Here is an 11,205-nt window from a genome sequence, read left to right as displayed (position 1 = left end):
ATTTAGCCCACTGCAGTAAACATATAAATAAATCAAAACTGGGTTAGTTTTGGCATGTTTACCTGCCTTCAATACTCACTGTTGTGTGTATATATCGCAACCCCATAGTAGGTAAATAGGGCTACCTAGCTAGCCATGAATAACTTACGTTTTCGTTTTTTCCTGTTAAACTAGCCCTTTACAAAAAAAGATTGTAGTTTTGTAGGTGCAGTAAAAGTATTGTAACTGCTGTCGACTGTGGTATTTTGTACACTGTAATTGCAGAATAACTGTTTGAGATTTTTGGTTCCAACTGCTGTGTCTTTGTGAGAAGCAGAGTAGGTAGTACGGATGATCTCCGCCTCTTTGGTTCCCACCATGATGCATGGAGGTGGAGGTGTGATGCTGTGGGGGTGCTTTGCTGGTGACACTGTGATTTATTTAGAATTCAAGGCACACTTAACCAGCATGGCTACAACAGCATTCTGCAGCGATACGCCATCACATCTGGTTTGCACTTATTGGGACTATAATTTGTTTTTCAAAAGGACAATGACCCAACACAGCTCCAGGATGTGTAAGGCATATTTGACCAACAAGGAGAGTGATGGAGTGCTGCATCAGATGACCTGGCCTCCACAATCACCCGACCTGATCCCAGTTGAGATGGTTTGGGATGAGTTAGATGCAGAGTGAAATAAAAGCAGCCAACAAGTGCTCCTTCAAGACTGTCGGAAAATAATTCCAGGTGAAGCTAGTTGAGAGAATGCAAAAAGTGTGCAAAGCTGTCATCAAGGCAAATGGTGCTCTCTTTGAAAAATCTAAAATGTAAAATATATTTTGATTTGTTTAATGCTTTTTTGGTTACTACATGATTCCATATGTGTTGAATTTCATAGCTTTAATGTCTTCACTATAATTCTACAACATAGAAAATATATACAATTAAGAAAAATCCTTGAATGAGTAGGTGTGTCCAAACTTTTGACTGGTACTGTATAACATGAGTTACAGAGGCCAGGTGTGATCAATAAAAGTCCAGCATAGATGAGCAGCCGACATGTTGATGACACAATTGATTCTAAAAGGTACAAGGCAGCAGAGTAGTGTGCAGTGATTCTGAAATGCAAAATGTATGCGTTCTCCACACTTTTTGAGCTTGAGATGTGCAGCACGGTACAATGCATATTGAGAAACATCCAATATGAAATTATCTGTCATTTCTGGGCATATTAGAAGCAGACAGAAAACAGTTGGTGATGTATTCACATAGGCATAATAACAGTTTTCTGCATATTAGAATTATGTAGCATCATAGAAACTTGTCAGTAAAATGACTACAGTGATGTGCAGGTGCCAAGTCCTCCAAACACAGCTCAGTTCTGATGTATTCATTGTGACTATAGAGAGAGGAAGGGGGGAAGCCATTGCCAAAAAATAGGCTTTGCCTTAATGAAGATGAATGGGGGCGTTTGGGATTGAAGGTGATATTTTACTTACGATCAGACTATTCAATTTGGTAAGGCTTCAGCTTCTCCAAACAACATGACAGCACTGGGAAATGGATATTGATTATAAAAGGTTGTTGCTTTCCCATCTCTCTCTCTCTCTCTATCACCCTGTCTTCTCTAGCTTGCCTTCCCTCTCCCTGTTTCTCTCTCTTCTTTTTCTCTCCATATTTTCCTTTTCCCCGTTTTCCCTCTCTTCTTCCAATTGCTCTCTGTTTTGTCATGCCGTCCTCGTGTGTGATGTGGCGTAAAGCATGATGGATGACCAAAGCTGATTTGAGGGCAGAGCGTCTCAGCGTCAGAGGCACAGGGATTGAATCCTCCTGTTCAGGCAATCCTACGGATATGGACTCCTAGCCAGCCCACAGCCTGGCCATGAAAATGGACCTGAGCTCAGATAATTCAATCAAAAGAGACCGGAGCCTTTGAATATTTTCTTTTGTGGCTAAATCTAAAATCTGCCCGCACAGAAATACCAGAGAAGCACGTTTTATTTTATCGCTGTCCTAGGAAAGTGTAGGTGGCCATTCATTGTTTTTACTCTACAGTGCTTTGTGAAAAGCCTGGTTGTGGAAGTGTCTCTGTCTGTCTGTCTGTCTGTCTGTCTGTCTGTCTGTCTGTCTGTCTGTCTGTCTGTCTGTCCTGTCTGTGTGTTCAGTCTTTAGTACTCAACATAGGTCTCTTCCTTCAAGTGTAGCTCTCTCAACCACCCCGTCTACTACAGTGCAGCTGTATGTTTGCAGGACTACTTTTGTATACTGTATGTGTGTATGTTTGCATATCTGTTTCTATGCATTGCATGGGAGCTATACTGCTGCCTGTGTTGTAGCTGGCGGATGCCACTGTATAGCCAGTCACAGAGATCTGAGGTCTCCAGCTGTTGAACAGATGGAAGGTTTCCATACAGTTTCATCCCACACCAGGAGCAACACAGAATACCAACAACCTCTCACACACGCACAAGTGTGCATACACACACATGCACGCATGCACACATACACACGTACACGCACGCACACACACACACACACACACACACACACACACACACACACACACACACACACACACACACACACACACACACACACACACACACACACACACACACACACACACACACACACACACACACACACACACACACACACACACACACACACACACACACACACACAGTACCGAATCATCTCTTATACCCAGAGCACTCATTAGGATTCAGTCCTGATCCTATCCTGATAGCCTCTCTTGCAGGGAGACCTACTGATGGCTTGTGATTGTAATTTGACAAGACAAATTCATATGAATATGAAGACAGCCGTCATCAATATCATCGATCTGGTAAAATGTCCTAATTGCTGAGAGGTGAAAGGTTAAATGAGTTGAAGAGCATATAAATAAACCATTAACACCACAGGCCTGCTCTTTCTCTGTTGCTCTAAGGGATAATTGACTCGGGTCTTTAAGTTTCTGAACAGAACGTGGTCCAATGTTGTACTCTTTTAGGTGGATCACGTCAGGTACATTAACGACCTTATTGTAATGGTTATAATAACAAACTAACAACAGCCCAATTTGGACAGAGACTTTAATAGTTCAAAATATTATACTTTTTACAGAGATCTGTACTTTTGTTATATATAAAATATTGATAAATAACACAATATTAAAACATGTTAATACTACAATGCAATACTATGCAATTCAATGTCCTGTAATACAATTGAACTGTAGGTACCTTCTGTCACACCCTGATCGGTTTCACCTGTCTTTGTGCTTGTCTCCACCCCCCTCCAAGTGTCGCCTATCTTCCCAAATATCCCCTGTGTATTTATACCTGTGTTCTCTGTTTGTCTGTTGCCAGTTCGTCTTGTCAGGTCTTACCAGTGTGCTTTTCCGTCTTCCTGCTTTCTCAAGTTTCTGTTTCCTAGTTTCCCCGGTTCTGACCATTCTGCCTGACCCTGACCCGATTATGAACCTCTGCCTGCCCTGACCCCAAGTCTGCCTGCTGTTCTGTACCTTATTGACTCTGCCATGGATTACGGACCTCTGCCTGCCCTTGACCTGTCTTTTGCCTCTCCCCTTGTTTGGGTCAATAAAGATCTGTGATTCTAGCTGTCTGCGCCTGGTTCTTATCCTGAGTTCTGATACCTTCAATGAATTAGTCTCATATAAAGTGTAAACAACTAAAAATATTAAGGAATAGTAACAACTGTTGTGATTCTTTTTGCACATTGAATAAAACCATCGTTTTCACAGTTTTGCTAAAATAAAGTCTTATTATTATTATGTTTAACAAAAATCTAAATCGTACAGGTAATTGGAAACATGGAGTAAAAATGAATTACATGTAATTACAAAGGGAAGAGACAATGGAATCCACATTCAGAGTAGTCCTCTATCAGAGGAGGCTGCTGAAGTGAGGCTAAGAATATTGGCTGTCCTCCACTCAGCAGCCTCCTCTGTGGTTTATGTCATATTATACTTTTCAGGGCACTGTCCCTCCTTCATTGGGTCTTGCTCTACTGTATTTCTCATTAATGATATTTCCTTTCTGTCACTGGTCTTCTGTTTCACTGCTGTTTGAGCCAATTCCAGAACTTGTGGGATCCGTCCATGTTATACATGCATTCACTATGCGCCTTGATCTCTCAATCTCATCATCACCAGGCTCGGACAAACCTATGAAAAAAACAGCATCACATCAAAGCCTGTCTATTTGCTTACTATACAGTGCATCTTAGTCTACATCGGTTCCTCTTATAAGCATCTCAGTTTAAACACTGTAAATGTACAATTACTTTAAGTTACCTACTTTTAGGTTATGAAGCATCATCTGGAAATCGTACATTATGGCAACTTCTCGTCTGCACCATTCCTTCTCCAGTGTGTCCTTCCACTTGTCTGCGAGTCAACCACCCACTGGATTTCCAAGCTCGGCTCCTGGTACTGTGAGGGTGCGAGTGCTTGCTGAAAAATAATGTTAGGAGATAATGTCTATTAAATTCTGAATCAACTCTGAATATCCTGGTCAAGAAAGAATCAGGAAACATGGCATTTAATAATCTACCTCTAACTTGGTTCTTGAAAATGTTGGTCTGAATTCAAATGTAATACCTTTAGCTACAGCTTTCAAGTTACATCTGTGCACCCCTCCTTTATTACTCACGGTTGGACAGACGCTGTAGGGGCAATGAGACATCTTTCTTGAGACCATTGATTTCCCCTCCTTACATCTCCATTGATTTGTCATTTTCTTCTTGGCATTGCTTTTCATCCCGACTGACGAGCCTCAATTCAGAACCTGACTCCAGATTTTAAATGGAATGGAAAAGTATTTTACAATGCATTTCTAACATAGTTAAGTACAAACACAGGATTTCTTACACTCAATAGGATAGTCCATGCTTATATCTCCTCTCTCCTTAGCTTTAGCAGTCTGGGTGTCCATCCATACCCTGTGTGCTGTTTTCCTTATTTCTATGTTCTTGGTGTCCCATTCCTGATTCACAAGTCACATCAACTCCTCCAACCTAACCTTGGTGCAATAGAGCTCTTGGTTTGTCTTGGTGTAATCAGCTGTCGCCATGTTGATTTTAGTATGTGTGGTGTGTAAATAGAAACTCTTACCTGCCACCATTTCTTAGATCTTCTCCAGCAAGTCTGTGACCTGATTGTTTTCACTCCTCTTCTTATTGTCGAGAACATGATACCTGTTCCCACATTTCCTCAACAAGCCACTGGATTGCCTTCCCTTCACTCTCAATGTGCTGCTCTTTGGGCTCATCACCAAGCCAGTTCTCATATGTGAATAGCACAATAATGTGCCTCCAGACATTCTCTCCAAACTGCCCCATATTCGCTTGTATGTTCTGCTTTTGTTCTTCCATGAATGAGGTGTCAAGTGGGACCACCCGGATATGGCATGGGCTGCTGGAGAACAGAGACGCCCCATTCAGGATCTCGTCTTTGACCAGGTCTGGATTTAACTGAGCTGGGAAGTATTTCCACCAACCAGGAGTGTCTACAACTGTGACCTTCCTCCCAGCCACTTTACCATTATTGCACACACTTTTTTTGTTTGTCCTGCAGCTTCAAATGCTTAATTGTTCCATTTCCTGCATGGCTTTTTCCAGCCCAGATCCAGCCCAACAAAATAATTTGGATTTCTCTCTGAATGTGTGCATTTCCTGAAGAAACAGTAAAAGGGTTCTTTATATTAGTGATAAATGCATATTTACTATAATAAAATGTATTAGAGTTGAAGTCGGAAGTTTACATACACCTTCGCGAATTACATTTAAATGTAGTTTTCACAAATCCTGACATTCAATCCAAGTAAAAATGCCCTGTCTTAGGTCAGTTAGGATCACCACTTCATTTTAAGAATGGGAAATGTCAGAATAATAGTAGAGAGAATGATTTATTTCAGCTTTTATTTCTTTCATCACATTCCCAGTGGGTCAGAAGTTTACATACACTCAATTAGTATTTGGTAGCATTGCCTTTAAATTGTTTAACTTGGGTCAAACTTTCAGGTACAGTTGAACAACCTTCCCACAATAAGTTGGGTGAATTTTGGCACATTCATCCTGACAGAGCTGGTGTAACTGAGTCAGGTTTGTAGGCCTCCTTGCTCGCACACAGTTTTTCAGTACTGCCCACAAATTTTCTATAGGGTTGACTCCAATACCTTTGGAAGTATGCTTGGGGTCATTGTCCATTTGGAAGACCCATTTGTGACAAGCTTTAACTTCCTGACTGATGTCTTGAGATGTTATATTTCCTTCCTCATGATGCCACCTGTTTTGTGAAGTGCACCAGTCCCTCCCGCAGCAAAGCAACCCCACAATATGATGCTGCCACCCCCATGCTTCACGGTTGGGATGGTGTTCTTTGGCCTGTAACCCTCCCCCTTTTCCTCCAAAGATAACGATGGTCATTATGGTCAAACAGTTCTATTTTTGTTTCATCAGACCATTGGACATTTCTCCAAAAAAGTACGATCTTTGTCCACATGGGCAGTTGCAAACCGTAGTCTGGCTTTTTGATGGTGGTTTTGGAGCAGTGGCTTCTTCCTTGCTGAGCGGCCTTTCAAGTTATGTCAGTATAGGGCTTGTCTTTACTGTGGATATAGATACTTTTGAACCTGTTTCCTCTAGCATCTTCACAAGGTCCTTTGCTGTTGTTATGGGATTGATTTGCACTTTTGCACCAAAGTGCATTCATCTCTAGGAGTCTCCTTCCTGAGCAGTATGACGGCTGCGTGGTCCCATGGTGTTTATACTTGCATACTATTGTTTGTACAGATGAACGTGGTAGCTTCAGGTGTTTGGTAATTGCTCCCAAGGATGAGCCAGACTCGTGGAGGTCTACAATTTTTTGTCTGAGGTCTTGGCTGATTACTTTTGATTTTACCATGATGTCAAGCAAAGAGGCACTGAGTTTGAAGGTAGGACTTGAAATACATCCACAGGTACACCTCCAATTGACTCAAATTATGTCAATTAGCCTAATGACTCCAACCAAAGTGTATGTAAACTTCCGACTTCAAGTGTCACGCCTTGGTCTTAGTATTTTGTTTTTTCGTTAATTAGTTGGTCAGGCCAGGGTGTGACATGGGTTTATGTTGTTGTATTTCGTATTGGGGTTTTGTAGTTATTGGGATTTCGGCTGAGTAGGGGTGTTGCATAGGCTTGGCTGCCTGAGGCGGTTCTCAATCAGAGTCAGTTGATTCTCATTGTCTCTGATTGGGAACCGTATTTAGGTAGCCTGGGTTTCACTTTGTATTTCGTGGGTGATTGTTCCTGTCTCTGTGTAGTGTTCACCAGATAGGCTGTAATTAGTTTTCACGTTCCGTTTGTTGTTTTGTATTTATTTAAGTTATTTCATGTATCGCTATCTTCTTCATTAAAGACATGAGTAACCACCACGCTGCATTTCGGTCCGACTCTCTTTCAACAAACGAAGAACGCCGTTACATCAAGTGAATGTCATTCTGTAATATTTGGAATTGATTTGAAGTACTATGATGTCTATAATTAATCCTCAGGTTGTCTAAATAATCAATAGTATTTCAACCGGACAATAGCGTAGAAATAGAAAGGAACAACAACAAGAGCAAACCAGCTCTGCATTCTTCCTCAGTCAACTGACAAAATTCTTCTTAATTGTTTCAGAAAACAAGCCTGAAACAATGTCTAAAGACTGTTCACATCTAGTAGAAGCCATAGGAACTGCAATCTGGGTCCTAACCCATTAGATACTGTACAGGCATTCAGTTGAAAATACCCACATAAAAGATATCCCAGTTCCTGGATGGATTTTCCTCAGGTTTTCGCCTGACATATCAGTTCTGTTATACTCACAGACATTATTCTTACAGTTTTGCAAACTTTAGTGTTTTCTATCCAAATCTACCAGTTATATGCATATCCTAGCTTCTGGGCCTGAGTAACAGGCCTGAGTAACTTACTGCCCCCAAGCCATAAATACTGCCCCCAAGCCATAAGAAGTTAAACATAGTGGCGTGTCATTTTTTACCCTTAAGACAACATAAGGGTTAAGGGGTCATGTTTCAGAACCGCTAAACATATTTCCGTACACATGTGCGCACACACAATATGAGATTTGGTCTCAACAGACTAACTGCATCAACCAAAAATGATCAGCCATTTACTATATGTTCATATTCTTATATTTTATGATTTCTTATTTTTGAAGAATTGTCAAAAAGGGACCTACTAGCAATGTTCCTTCAGTTATTTTTAGGCACATTTCAGGTCTGTTGAGCACAAACTTGAACATTGTGAAAATGATGTGCATCTTCCAGTGCAAATGTACTGTGAACACTGAGGCTGTACACGCTTTAAGTTAGTTTTAACAGTGGTCAAGTAGGCTACTGTGGCTATTTTATCATAATGTAGTCTTACCAGAGTGGCCTACCATAATAAAACAATGGAGAAAATGCATCCCATAACATTTTAACATGAAAATAGCTGTTATATCATTCAGCCTTTTGAATAAAAAACATGCAGGTCTTGACATTAAACTGTTTATCCGATTGTCCTTCAGGCAAGGACTGAACATGTCGTTGTGTTGTTTGACATAAGAAACCACTTTAAATCAAATGCATTATTATTCCCTTATCACTATAACAGATAATTAGATAAATTATTACCCTCTACCTATTGGCTATTTAGCTTATTCAAGCCTGTCTGAAAATATCACACTTTAAGACAAACAAAAGCTCTTTACCTCACTCGCTAGTGTTAATAGTGTTAACATTGTAAACTCTAGAACAGTGTTCACCAACCTTTTCTGAGTCCAGATCACTTTGAGTCAAAATTCAAGCTGAGATCGACATATCAGATTTGTTTTAATCATGACTTTGAAAAAAATGTAAGCCTGCAACAACCAATTCATTACAGTACTGTAGCAATGAGGGTTGTGCAGTAAGCTATAGGCCCAATACATTATCACCACATATTGGCTTTGCTTGAATTGCCCTGAATTTCAGTCCATTTCAAAATTGAAGGTAGGCTATATGATCACACTGGTAATAGATCTGTTGTTGTATTACTTGTGAAGCACAGTTGAGTGAGCATAGATTTAAATAATTTGCCTTTTTTTTAATTTTATTGGGCTGATGGTGACTGCATCTGATGGTCAGTCTCAGCGGAGGGAAAGAGCAGCAGACATCCCTCGTTGACATCCCTCGTTGACATCCCTCCACTCTTCCTTACCAAAAAGGGACACCGTCTTCCAGATGATGGCGAAACTCAAGTCGCATCGCATTATTTCTGCCACATACACAAATTCATGTTTCTCCTCCTATGAACTGAAATTGTGAAATATTCCTCAATATCAAAAAAATACTATTCGCTAATAATGTGCAAGCCTATAAATACACTTTCCTACTCATTTGTTACTGCTGCACTGCTTGTTGTAGTGCCAGTGGAAATTGGAAGAATGTGCATTTCATGGCTTATAAAAGTGTTGAATACAAAGTGTTGACAGTGCTGAGTAAGAACTTAAACATGAACTCAGTCATAAACACAGCAGCTCTTTGCTGAATTCGTTGACAGTCTCTCTCTAGTCATGGTTTTAAACATTTTGACTGATACGCTACTGCAGACACGGTCATCTGAATCATCATCCGATTGGCCAGTGATAGGCCAGTAGTGCACTTGATTTGCTCTCTGGTCCCGCCGGGAAGGGAGAGTTTGTACCTTCAGACACATGAAATAGTTAAAAAATGCCAACAGTTCACCTACCTGGCAGTTAAATCGAGTGTACTTACCAACAGACAATTGAAACACAAAGCTTTATCGTTGGGGTTTTTACAGAAATGTTTGCCGATCGACTAGGAAGATTGACTAGGAATGCCTTGGAGATCGACCAGTCAATCGTGATTGACTGGTTGGTGACCACAGAAATTTGAGTGATACTGAACAGCAGCACAGTGTGTCTCTATGCCCCCCTGGACCCCATGCTTTCATCGAAGTGGTTGAGGTGGACTTGTCATTCAATGATACATTCAGAAGGTCAGTGGAGGTTCATGTCCAACTCTTTGGCGAGAGAGTCTGGAGTTACACCATCTTACTGTTCACACGGAAGGACTGTCTGGGGGACAGAAAAATTGAGCAATTCGTTGAGGGTGAAGGAGAGGTCCTCCAATGGCTTATAGAGAAATGTGGGAGAAAATATCATGTTCTCAGCAATGATGACAGGGGTGATGGCACACAGGTCACAGGGCTACTGCACAAGACAGAGGTGATGGTGGCAGGAAACAGTGGCAGACGTTTTGAAATTGAGACCTCACAACTGCAGAAAGTAGAGAAGGAGAGAAGGGAAGTGAAAGAGAGAGCTCAATAAAGATTTATTAGAGCTTAGAAGCAAAGAAAGACAACGAAAGCCCTCAAAGGTTCGTCCAAGTGTATTAATGACGGATCACTTGAGCCTCATATTGTAAATGTTATGCGGTGGTTTGAAAAAGTAGCCACTTGACTTACTTGAGTAAAAGTAAAGATACCTTAATGGAAATGTACGCAAGTAAAAGTGAAAGTCACCCAGTAAAATACTAATTCAGTAAAAGTATAAAAAGTATTGGGTTGTAAATATACTGAAGTATCAAAAGTGCATGTAATTGCTAAAAAATACTTAATTATCAATAGTCAAAGTAAAAGTATAAATCATTTCACATTCCATATATTATTAAGCAAACCAGAGGGCATGATTTTCTTGTTTTTTAGAATTTACTGATATCCAAGGATACCCTCCAACACTCAGACACAATTTACAAACAAAACATTTGTGTTCAGTGAGTCTGTCAGATCAGAGGCAGTAGGGATGACCAGGGAATTTCTCTTGATAAGTGTGAATTGGACCATTTTCCTGTCCTGTTAATTTGATTATTGGGCCTGCTCTCTGGGTGGGCTGTTAATGCTAGCATGTGGTTGGTTCTAAGAAGAAAAATCATGTTTCAAGAAAAATCTTCTCAGGGGAGGTTTGTTTTTTCTTGTTTTGACGGTGCCTCTTTTCCTGATTGGATCACATTTTAGGAGTCCATGCAGTATTTAGTTGTTGTACAGTGGCTTGCGAAAGTATTCAGCCCCTTGGGAATTTTCGTATTTTGTTGCCTTACAACATGGAATTAAAATAGTTTTGGGGGGATTGTATAATTTGATTTACACCACATGCCTACCACTTTAAAGAT

Source organism: Oncorhynchus masou, chromosome 3, assembly GCF_036934945.1.
Source record: "Oncorhynchus masou masou isolate Uvic2021 chromosome 3, UVic_Omas_1.1, whole genome shotgun sequence".
NCBI lineage: Eukaryota > Metazoa > Chordata > Actinopteri > Salmoniformes > Salmonidae > Oncorhynchus > Oncorhynchus masou.
Note: the sequence above shows the minus strand (reverse complement) of the source record.